This window comes from Dasypus novemcinctus, unplaced genomic scaffold (assembly GCF_030445035.2).
Source record: "Dasypus novemcinctus isolate mDasNov1 unplaced genomic scaffold, mDasNov1.1.hap2 scaffold_107, whole genome shotgun sequence".
In the NCBI taxonomy this organism is placed as follows: Eukaryota; Metazoa; Chordata; class Mammalia; order Cingulata; family Dasypodidae; genus Dasypus; species Dasypus novemcinctus.
Window position 1 is genome coordinate 782,657 of NW_026688146.1, and position 11,054 is coordinate 793,710.

Below are 11,054 nucleotides of genomic sequence, written 5' to 3' on the forward strand. Positions count from 1 at the left end.
AATGTATTGGTGCTGGATGTTCATGATTTTTGTCATTACATGTACCAAAATTCAAGCATAACTGATTGGGATGTTTTCATTTCAGGTGAAGAATCATATCTGGACAGACTGAGTCTAGCACAACAGACACAACTTTACTTATTCTCAGTGATAGAATATCCTTTCTATAAGGTAAAAACAAAAGGTGTATGGCATTATTTCAGTGAGGGCAAACAGTTTTCTTGTGCCCCTTCTGAAAACGAAGTCTTTTCTCTTTTGACCTGTCTCCGTAACTTTATTAAAAGGGAAAACTTTCATTTACTTGGAGCTAGGTGCAACAGCTGGCCTTTTCTTTGATAAATTGACCCCATTTCTGTCTTGTCCTATAGGACCAATTCCTGCTGTGTGAGATTTCTAGATGGTTTCAAGTGTTGAAGGCATACAAATCTTAATATTCCTTGATTCACTTCAAGGGTTTTAAAGGGTTTAGCATGCACAATAGCCATTTGATTAAAAAGTCTGAATCTCTGAACTCTACAAATCCTAATTATTTCTGAGTGCATTTTTTAACCAAGTCAGAAATTTCACTCTTCTCTGGTAGACTTTATTTTAGGTGGTATCTGTGCTATAAAGATTCACTCTCATAAACTTCACAGCATACCTTTTTTGTGTGGTTGGAAATAGTCCCAACAGACTTCCTCACTTTCTGCTTTGTCCTTCAAACGTGACTCAGGATCATATTCTGGTAAAAGGTAAAGAAGTGGGAAGCCGTTACTCTTTTCTTTTAAAATTTTTTAACAATGCCAAGGCATATAAACACTAAAATTAGTTAACCCCAAACAACTCCCTTCCCTGAAATAACAAATTTGTAACTGTGCTTTCTATGCCCAACATACACAAATATATAAACCAATTTTCTTTTCTCTTTATGTCCAGTATATCATATAATTTACCATTATGTCCAGTATATATAGACCTTCCTCAAGGCCAATGTGTGTGGATCAAATACGTTCTTTCTCAAAGTGGTGCAGTATTTTATGGGACTTACTCACCAGTTTCCCAGCTTATGATCTTTCAGGTTCTTTCCAACTTTGGTCTTTATCAGCAGTGCTGTAGTAAACACCCTTGTGTGTCATTCTACTGCAACCCATGTTCCTTTAAGCTGCAGACTAGAATGTTAAGAGTGGGACCAATGGTGTAACGTCAGTAGGTAGTGACTCTGAATGGTAGATGTCACACCTCCCCAGCAGTGAGTGAACGTGGCTGTGTTTTTTTAGTCCTGTTAGCTTTTGCCACTTAGTTCAGTGGAAAAGGGTGTCTTGTCATGTATTTAAATTGCATTTGAGTGAGCAATAATGAAGTTGAGCATTTTGTCAAATGTTTATTGGCCATTTGTATTTCCTAGGAATTGCCTTCCTGCTCCCTAATTCATCTTTCTATTGCTTTGTGTTTTTAAGTTTTGTGTGACCAAATCTACCTGTCTTTTAATGGTCCCTGACTTTTCCATCATGCATAAGATTATTTCACCAAATATGTGTTAGTGCAAATATTTACTAATTTTTCCCCATTGGATCTTTAATCCACCTGTGAGTTCCAGGCCACCATAATAAAGTGATTTACATGCGTGTTTTTGTTTCCCACTGCACGTGTACTATAGCCTTTTCAGTATGCAAAAGCATTATTTTTATTTTTAAATGTATACACCTCAATTAAAACGTGACACAGATGAAGAAAGCACACATTGTTGGAAAACTGGAACTGATAGACTTGCTTGACACAGGATTGCCACAAACCCTCAGTTTATTTAAAAAAACAAACACAATATCTGCAAAGTGCAATAAAGCAAAACTCAGTAAAAGGAGATATGCTCATAGTCTGATGTTTGGTAGGAGTTTAACTCTTCTTTACTAGACAGATAACTAATTTTCCAGCACTAGTTGTTCCATTGCAATCCTTTATTTATTGAATTGAGATGTCAGTTTTATCATTTCTTCTTGGATTAAAAATTTTAACTGAGTGTCCTTCAGGTCCTTAAAGCAATTCTGAGAGTTTCAGAGATGTTTCTTGAATTTGACAGCATTGTCATGATGTTTATTGTTCTTTTCTCAGGGACTACTTTTAAGACACATTTTAAGAATATTTTGAGCTATTACACTTTAACTATAACAAGAATATTTTTCATTGCTGTGTTAAGAAAGATATCAGTCTTAAGTCCTAGAAAAATATCATTCAGTAAAGGAATTTTGTATCAATCTTTTATACATAGGTAACTCACTACCTTCACTTTATTCTCTGGTTTTGTATCTTATTTTTCTCTCATGATTAAATATATGATTTTTAGGATCCCAAACTCCTTCCTAAATATCAAATGAAATCATTTATTACTCCATACCATTCCCTGGAGACCCCTGTGGATTTTCACTTTCAGAAATCTCTGGTAATTGAATTGATCGACCTTTTAGGAGCAAGATCCTACTTTGCTTCCAAAATGTTAATAACCTATTGGTATACAGTAGGTAAGTAACAGGGGATTTATTTACAGAACCTTAGTGGTTGTTATCTCTTTGGGAAACAGGTGGAGCTTAGTAGCCACAGAATGCAAAATGGAATCTTCCCTGCCCCACATGAGGCTCCAGAGTATAGATGGTAGAATATAGTATATAGACTGTATTTGAATCCAGCTTGCCACAGAGTAGCAGAATGTCTTTGCACAGTGTACTTACCCTTTTTAACCTTTTTCTGTTTGCTTCCTCATCTGTAAAATGTGAGTAAGAAGAATATTGACCTCAAACACTTATGGTAAGAAGGAATAAATGAGGGAATAACACAGTAAGTGCTCATTTCAGTTTAGCTGCTCTTATAGTCTAGGCCTGCATTGTCCAGTATAGTAGCCACTAGTGCAGATGGCTACTTAAATTTACATTAAACATAAGTAAAGTTTATATCACATTTCAAGTGCTCCAAAGCCTCCCATAGCTGGTGGCTACCACATTAGCACAGATATAAGCACACAGATCCTCCCAGAAATAGCTGCTGGACTATGCTGACTTTGAGTCGAAGTCCTTCCTTTCATCAATTAAAAAATCATCTCAAAGAGAACCATCTTTGATAGGCTTCAAATGGTCACATGTTCCACCTCTCCTGCTCTCATGGTCCTTCTACAGAAGGAATGGCATATACCAGAGGGCTTGGAAGGGAACACCAGCCACTCCCCTTGGCCACATGTTGCAGTTGTGAGGTGCCACGGTCATGGGCTGCATTAGCTGTCAGGAGACATGGAAGAGAGGGATGTGTTGAGCTGCTTAGTTGTCTAATTTTGCTGAAGTTAGAGGATTTTCTTCACTGTCTGAATTGAAAGTGTGCCACCATTTGTAAGGAGAAGGACAAAGTGTGTGGTTCCTACTGCTCCCCTGTTAATTTGAGGACCTACTCCTTGCTTTAGCCCAGGAAGCCTCCTTAATTTCAGGCTTACAGGCTTGTTCTTGAAGCTGAGTGAGTGAACATCCTCATTTGGTTGTGGTCATTACTTTGCAGCCTTCTGTCCTATTGGTAAATACAGTTTGGAAGAAATCAAAACAGAACAAAGAAGTAAAGGAAGATAGTGTTTGTGAGGGTATCACATGAAGAATTTTTTCCTTCTCTCACTAGATATTGAAATTAAATTAGATAAAGAAGGATTTGTATTACCTTTTACAGTTGATGAAGATGTACACAAAAGATAAAGAAATTGTTCTAGTTTTTATGTTAAAAGGCCTGTTGAGGTGAATAGGAAAGCATCATTTTCTTAAAAAGGTGAGAAAAATAGACAATTCCAGAAATAAAACTACATTTCAGGATATGTTTTCTGGAAATTCCTTGTAATATTTTATAAACAGCATCATTAATTAAGCCAAGTACTTTTTCAGAAGGCTAAAGAGTAACACATTCATGATTGATGTGAGAGTACTGGCCATTAGGAAAAGCCACATTTTGAGTAAACTTTGGCCAAGAAAACAATATTTTGGATTGTTATATAAACTAAGTTTATTTCTCTTTGATTTTTTTTTTCAGAGGAGCACTATGCATTAATGGCCCCAAAAGAGTTTGTTTTAACAGCAAAAATTTACTAGGAATAGAGGCTATTAAACAACGGAAACTCCATTTACTTGGTTATCAAGTTGTCCAGGTATGGGTCCATTCCCTCAACCCCCCAAAGTAATCCCTCATTCATACTTGCTTTTTCCAGGGTCCTAAGTAGTCTGCTAGGACAGTGGGCTGAGAATCTTATATCTCTAATTGAAGTACCCACTTTGTTAATTAGGCTTTTCAGTGTACTTGATATTTTTTATAAATCTTTGGCTTATGTTTTGAAATACAGAATTTTTTTTAAAGATTTATCTATTTTATTTATTTCTCTCCCCTCCCAACCCCCACCCGGGTTGTCTGTTCTCTGTGTCTATTTGCTGCATCTTCTTTGTCCACTTCTGTTGTTGTCAGCGTCACGGGAATCTGTGTCTCTTTTGGTTGTCTCATCTTGTTGTGTCAGCTCTCCGTGTGTGCAGCACTATTCCTGGACAGGCTGCACTTTCTTTTATGCTGGGTTGCTCTCCTTATGGGGCACACTCCTTGCGCGTGGGGCTCCCCTATGCAGGGAACACCCCTGCATGGCACAGCACTCCTTGTGCGCATCAGCACTGTGCATGGGCCAGCTCCACACAGGTCAAGGAGGCCCCGCAGTTTGAACCATGGACTTCCCATGTGGTAGACAGATGCACTAACCACTGGGCCAAGTCCGCTTCCCTTGAAATATACAATTTTCTGATGTTCAGTTTTCCAAAAGCAGAATACGCCTATATTCTTCATAAGCTATGCTCAACTCTGCTTTTAGAGTTATTAAATTATTGGAATATCTGTTTTAATTTCCCCCTGATGTAAGTGTAAGAATGGACAGGATGACTCACTAAAACCAGTATCTTCAGCACTACCTAATGTCTAAGACCTTTTTGTTTCCTTTGCAAGTTACTTAATAAGGCATTATGATGATGAGTGACTAGAATGTAGATGAATTTCCCAAGTTCTCTAAGTTATTGGTGCTAGTCTGATACCTGATTTCCTCTCTGGCTTACTCTTGTCCAGTTCATCTTGAACACCCCAGAATAATCTTCTGAAAACCCTCAGCATGCCAGCCTGTGATCAGAAACCTTGTTTCTTTCCTACTCATGGGATACAGTAGAACCTCCTCTGCTCTGACTTTTGGGATCCCCTTAGGCTGCACCTTGTTACCTGTCTTCAAGCTGGCGGTCTCTTCTCTCCCACCTAACCCACTCCATTCTCTCTTGCCTTGCTCCTTTGACCAGGTGTCCCTTCTCCCTCCAGACAGCATCTCCCCATGACTAAATTCTGTCCATTCAGCAACACCCCACTCAGGTCTCTTCTTTCCCCACAACCTAAAACCCTGACCTCCTCTGAGGGCTGGAATGTTGATTTTCTTCACACACTCTGCTTTGGCTTGTTGCATACCTCTAGTATTGATTGTGTCTTCGAGGACAGGAATCATGTTTGATCCTTTAAATATCCCTCTTATTTAATCAACTAATATTTATTGAGCTCTTATTATGTACTAAGCATTGTTCTGGGCTCTGGGAGTACACAAGTAAGATAGCTGTGACTTTGCCCTCGAGGAGCTTCCATTCTTATGTGTGTGCAACCATTTGTGGGCAAGTTGTTAGAGACAAATAAGTTCAACATGGTAATTTCAATTGTTAAGGGTTATACTAGCCAGTTCCTTTTTTCTTTATTCTTCCCATAACAGATCCATTTTCATGAGGCTGAGATGCTAAAATCAAGGCTTGAATTTGTCAAATCTTTATCAAGAAAATTGTTTTCTCAAAACCCCGGGGTTCAGTGCTGACAAGAAGAAATAGTGACTTCAGAACTCAGATCATGAAAGAAGTTGTGTTTTTATGGGACTCAGCATAAAAAGAGCCTTATTTGTGAATTAGCCATTTTGCAGAATTATGGACTATTTGGTGATCTGAAAAGGATCTGTCTAGATCTTACAGAGACATGGAAGGAGCCTTTATTTTCCCTATACCGTGAATACCAAGTGTCAGTGATTGATTTAAAATTAAAGTTCAATTTAATATTAGTATCATAGATACTTGATTTTATATGTCAAACAGAATTGATCAAGTAGAATAAATGAATACAATGAATGACTATTTTTAAATCTGCCATCTTGTAACAGTTATCTGCTAAATGAAAAGAATATGCTTTTTAGAGACCTTCATTTCCTCCTCCTACAAAAATAAGAAATTTTTTTTTCCCATTTCCTGATGTACTTTGTTAGCAGATATAATGTATGGTGAGGAGGAGCAATGGGAAAACAGATGACAGGACTTTGGATTACTATAACATTTATAATTGTAGAATTATACAGAAATAATCCTTTAATAAAATATAGGGAAGTGGATGTGTCTTAAGCAGCTGGACTCATACCCACACTGTGGTAGATCCCAGGTTCAGTTCCCAGTGCCTCGTAAAGATGATGAGCCAAATAGCAAGCTGACAGGACTAGCTGACTTGGTGAGCTGATGCAACCAGATGACACAGTTAGCTGATGCAACAAGATGATGCAGTAAGAGACACAGTGAAGAAACACAATGAGACATATGAAATGGAGCAGAGGTCGTTTGAGTAATTAGGTGCCTCCCTCCCACATTAGAGGCCCCAGGTTCTGTTCCCAGTGCCTCCTAAAAAGAAGATGAGCAGAGAGCAAGTGCAAACAACCAGGGGGGAGGGGTAAATTAAAATAAAATCTTTAAGTATATATATATTCAGGAGTATTCTCTTTTTAAATATACAATGAAGTAAAGTAAATTTAGGTAGGGTTGTAAGGGGGCAGTTTTGATTGGGGGAAAATCTAAAATGTAAATCATGCGTGAATTACATTGTATTTAGTGAAGTACAGATGCTTCACTCTCCAATTACAGTCAGGTTAAAGCTTGAGGGGAGAGCAAGACAAGGCAGGCAGATGTGGAAAGGGCTGCAGAGTTTGGAGACTGGGTTTCTACCTCTGGCTAGTTCTGGGGCCTTGGACAGGGAAAGGAGCTTCCATTTACTTTTCACCCGCTCTGTGCTGAGCTCTATGCTAAGCACTTGAACACAGGCTTGTATGATTTCCAGGGGCCTTGGACTTGGGCAGTGTTTCCTCTCCAAAGCTCACAGATGGTCAATGCGTGCCTTGGATACAGAACCACGGGTGAAGATGAGACTTGAACCTGGTCTGAGCAGCGATACAGCAGAGGACTGAGAATCTGTGTTCAGGAGTCAGGCACGTGGGGTTGATTTCAACCTCTTTTGCAAATTGTATGACCTTGGGCCTCATTTCCAAATGGCTAATCAGAAAATAAGGATGAAATGAGTTAATACACATAAAAACATTTAGCAAAAGGCCCACCACAAAGTAATCACAGGACATATTAGCTAGTATTGTCTGCATTTCTACCAGTATTAGGGTTCTCTGAAGAAACAGCCAACAGGATATGGGCCCATAAGTAAATAGGGGGGGATTTGTTAGTAGAATTGGCTCAGTGACCCTGGGGATAGGCAAGTTCAGATTTCCTAGGGCAGGCCATGCATTGGAGACAGCACAGGGGATGACTTCCTTGGGAGAAGTTGGAGAAGGAGAAAAGGAGTTGCCACTGCTGAGGGCCTTGGTGTTGCTTTAAGACCTCCAGCTCCTGGGGTGATGGGACTCCCCTCCTTGCTGAAGGCAGTCGCCCTTGTTTGTGGATGTAATCAACCATAGCTGCAACTGCCTAATGGTCTAAAGCCACCTACAGAATGCCCTCACACTGGCAGGCCAGGGCTTGCATCATCCAATGACTCGGCACCAACTGGACGGTGATTAACCATCGCATGACCCCATCATGCTGTAATATTTTAGATCTCTTTATCTTTACTTTTTAAGGCTTTTTAAGCTTTAGCATTGGTTATTGAAACTCTATGAGTTCTAGAGCTCCAAGTTCACTTTTAAATTTTATGCTTCTTTGCAGAGAAGGAATGAGTCAAATAGAAGCAAATGAAAGATTGACCAGGAGAGAGCTGCAATCGATTCGGATGTGTCCATATACCCAAGTGAATTCCCGCTCACCTGGGGGCCAGGCCAGAAGGATTTTCACATCTCTGGGAAACCTGTGAAGTGGTCTCACTTACAGTTCTTAGAGCATTTCATGGCTTTGGGCCTGAGCACCATTCTGGATCATACTATGCCTCGGAAACCCTTCCACAGTCCCTCTTTGCTACCCAGACCAAGCCCAGTGTCACTTCTGCCTTCTGTGAGCTCTCTTGTCCCTCCCTGTCACACCCTATACTCACCACCTCCCTCACCCCACTCCAACCCCCATAACAACAATCTCTTCCATCATCATGAGACATTCATTGCATTTGGTGAATACAACTCTGAGTACCGCTGCACCTCATGGTCAATCGTGCACACCATAGCCCACACTCTCCCACAGTCCACCCAGTGCGCCATGGGAGGACATACAATATCCAGTAACTGTCCCTGCAGCAACACCCAGGACAACTCCAAATCCCGAAAATGCCCCCACATTTACATTTCTTCCTCCCACTCCCAACCCCAGCAGCCAACATGGCCCCTTTCTCCACACCAATGCCACATTTTCTTCAATTACTAATCACAATAGTTCATGAATAGAAATATCAGTAAGTCCACTCCAATCCATACTCTATTCCTCCATCCTGTGGACCTTAGAATGGTTGTGTCCATGTGTAAGGAGGTGTAGGAGGAGCACAGACTGGCTTGCTGGTCATACTTCTAGGGGTGCCATAATTCTAGGGTTCCCTACTGCTAGGGGTGCTGTACTTCTAGGGGTGCCATATTCTAGGGTGCTCTACTTCTAGGTGTGCCACTGTAAGTGTGTGGTTATTGCTTTTGTTAATTAGCATCAAGGACATGGTACTGAAAAATCTCTAAAACCTCTGCCTGAATCAAGGACATACAGGCAAGAAGCCTCCTGAGAGGGGTGCACGTTGTGTCCGGGCCTGAGACCGCCCCCTCCCCTGCCTGCCTGTCCACCTGCACTCCCTGCTGCCTACCCCTTCTGAAAGCTGCACCGTCCTTGTCTTCCCTTTCTGCCGCTTGCACATCAATGCGCTCGGCCTCAGGGCCACCACAGATGCTCTTCCCTCTCCCTGGAATGACCCACTGTTCCCCAGATTTCACAAGTCTTGCCCCTCATTATCATTTATGTTTCAAGCCAGTCTTCCTAGATCCGCCCTGGTTAAAGTATTCCCAAGGCCTGTTTAGTTCTCCTTTTCCTTTTTACTGATACACACACATCCCAGGCTTTAGAGTTAAGTGAATTTTCGACAGAAGGAACACACCTCTTGAACCAGCATTTGACTCAAGAAACAGCAGAGTGCTGCGGAACAGCTCAGTTTTCTCAGATACCACTTGAATGGATTCGATTTCTGCCGCTGCACACCAGCACCTGCCAGTAACGTGAGCGGTGCCCGCTCGTGGTGACCGAGGCGCTGAAAACCGACTCGTTGCACGTTGACACGATGCTGCTGCGGACACACTGAGTTAATATACGATGGCAGTGAATTCTACCTGAGTCTTCCACTACTGTTCCGCGGCTCCTGGAGGGTTTCAGACGCCGTGCTGCCATGGCCTGCTCTTCTTCCGGACAGCCCGCTTGGAATCCTCCGGGAGCGCAAGGGCAAGGGCAAGGGCAAGCAGACGGAGGCCCCCAGTCCAGCAGACGCGACTCCTTGTGTTCCAAGTGGGCGCTCCAGGGACCCGCAAGGAGACGGGAGGGCACGGGCCCATCCCCAGCCCAGCTGCGCCCTCCGCCCTGCGCCCCTGGCCCTGCGCCCCAGCCCTGCGCCCCCCACCCAGCTTTGTGACACGAGGCCACGGTTCCCCGGCAACTGCCGAACACGGGCGCCGGGCAGCCAGGGAGGCGGACTCGGGCGGGGCCCCGGCCTGGTGGGACAGACATGGCCTGGGCGGAGAAGCTGGACGCGGGCGGCCTGGCGGACAAGGAGGAGATCACCGCCGCCACGCTGCGGGGCACGCCAGGGCCGCCGCCCATCTCCGCGCAGTCCGCCTTCAGCTAAGTCCCGCCGTGGCGCCTGGACCCCAAGGAGAGCAGCTACTTCTCCCGCCAGGCCCGGGTGAGGCAGGAGGGGCGACACCGCGTGGCGGGGGTGAGGCGGGGCTGGCGGCAGAGGTCCCCTGCCAGGGAGGGGCGGGGCTGTGCCACCGGGAGCGGGGACTGGACCCCCAGCGGCACCGCGTGGAAGGGTCTGGGGGCCAGGCAGAGCGTGGGGGCGGGGCCCGGGCAGGGTGGGGGATGCTTCTGTGGGGGTGGGAGCAGGACAGAATGGAGGGAAAGGGCTACCTGGAAGGTCAAGTGCGGGGGGGGCAAGGAGGGAGTGCTCACCAGGGAGGAAGACTCGATGGGGCGCCCGGGGGTGGATGGGGCAGGGGCTGCTCGGCGGGGTCGGTGAGATGGGCGCCTGGACCCGAAAGAGCAGAGCTTTTATTACTGCGAGAAACAGAGGCACCCCTCCCCCGGGCTGGAGGGGCCTTGCGGCAATCCGGGGGTGCGCGGACAGTCTATAAAGGGAGCCCCGAGGCTATCCAGTGTGCAGGGTGGGCCCCCTGAGCAGTATGTGCGGTGGTTCCCGGGGCTGTGAATAAGCAGCCAGGCTGATGGACAGTCCTGGGTCCCGGGAACCCTCGGGCCGCCTTCCCACCCACCAAGAACCAGGAATAGGTCTGCACCGTCTGGCCATCCCCTCTGGAAGATGTGCGTGGTGGGAAGACCCCAAGAGAGGGCGGAAGGAAGGAAGAGAAGGGTGTTCAGAGTTGTCCAGGTCACCCATTCCTTTCTTTTCAACATTGTTTCTGTCCGTCCCCAGGGCGTTCCTCAGGGCATCTCATTAGATAAAAGCCTTGATTGGGGACCCTCAGCCTGGCGGACAGCTGGGCACCTGGGCTATCCCTCAGGCCTCCTGGAGGGATGGGACTGCCAGAAGAGGGACACCTCACTTTTCTCAGG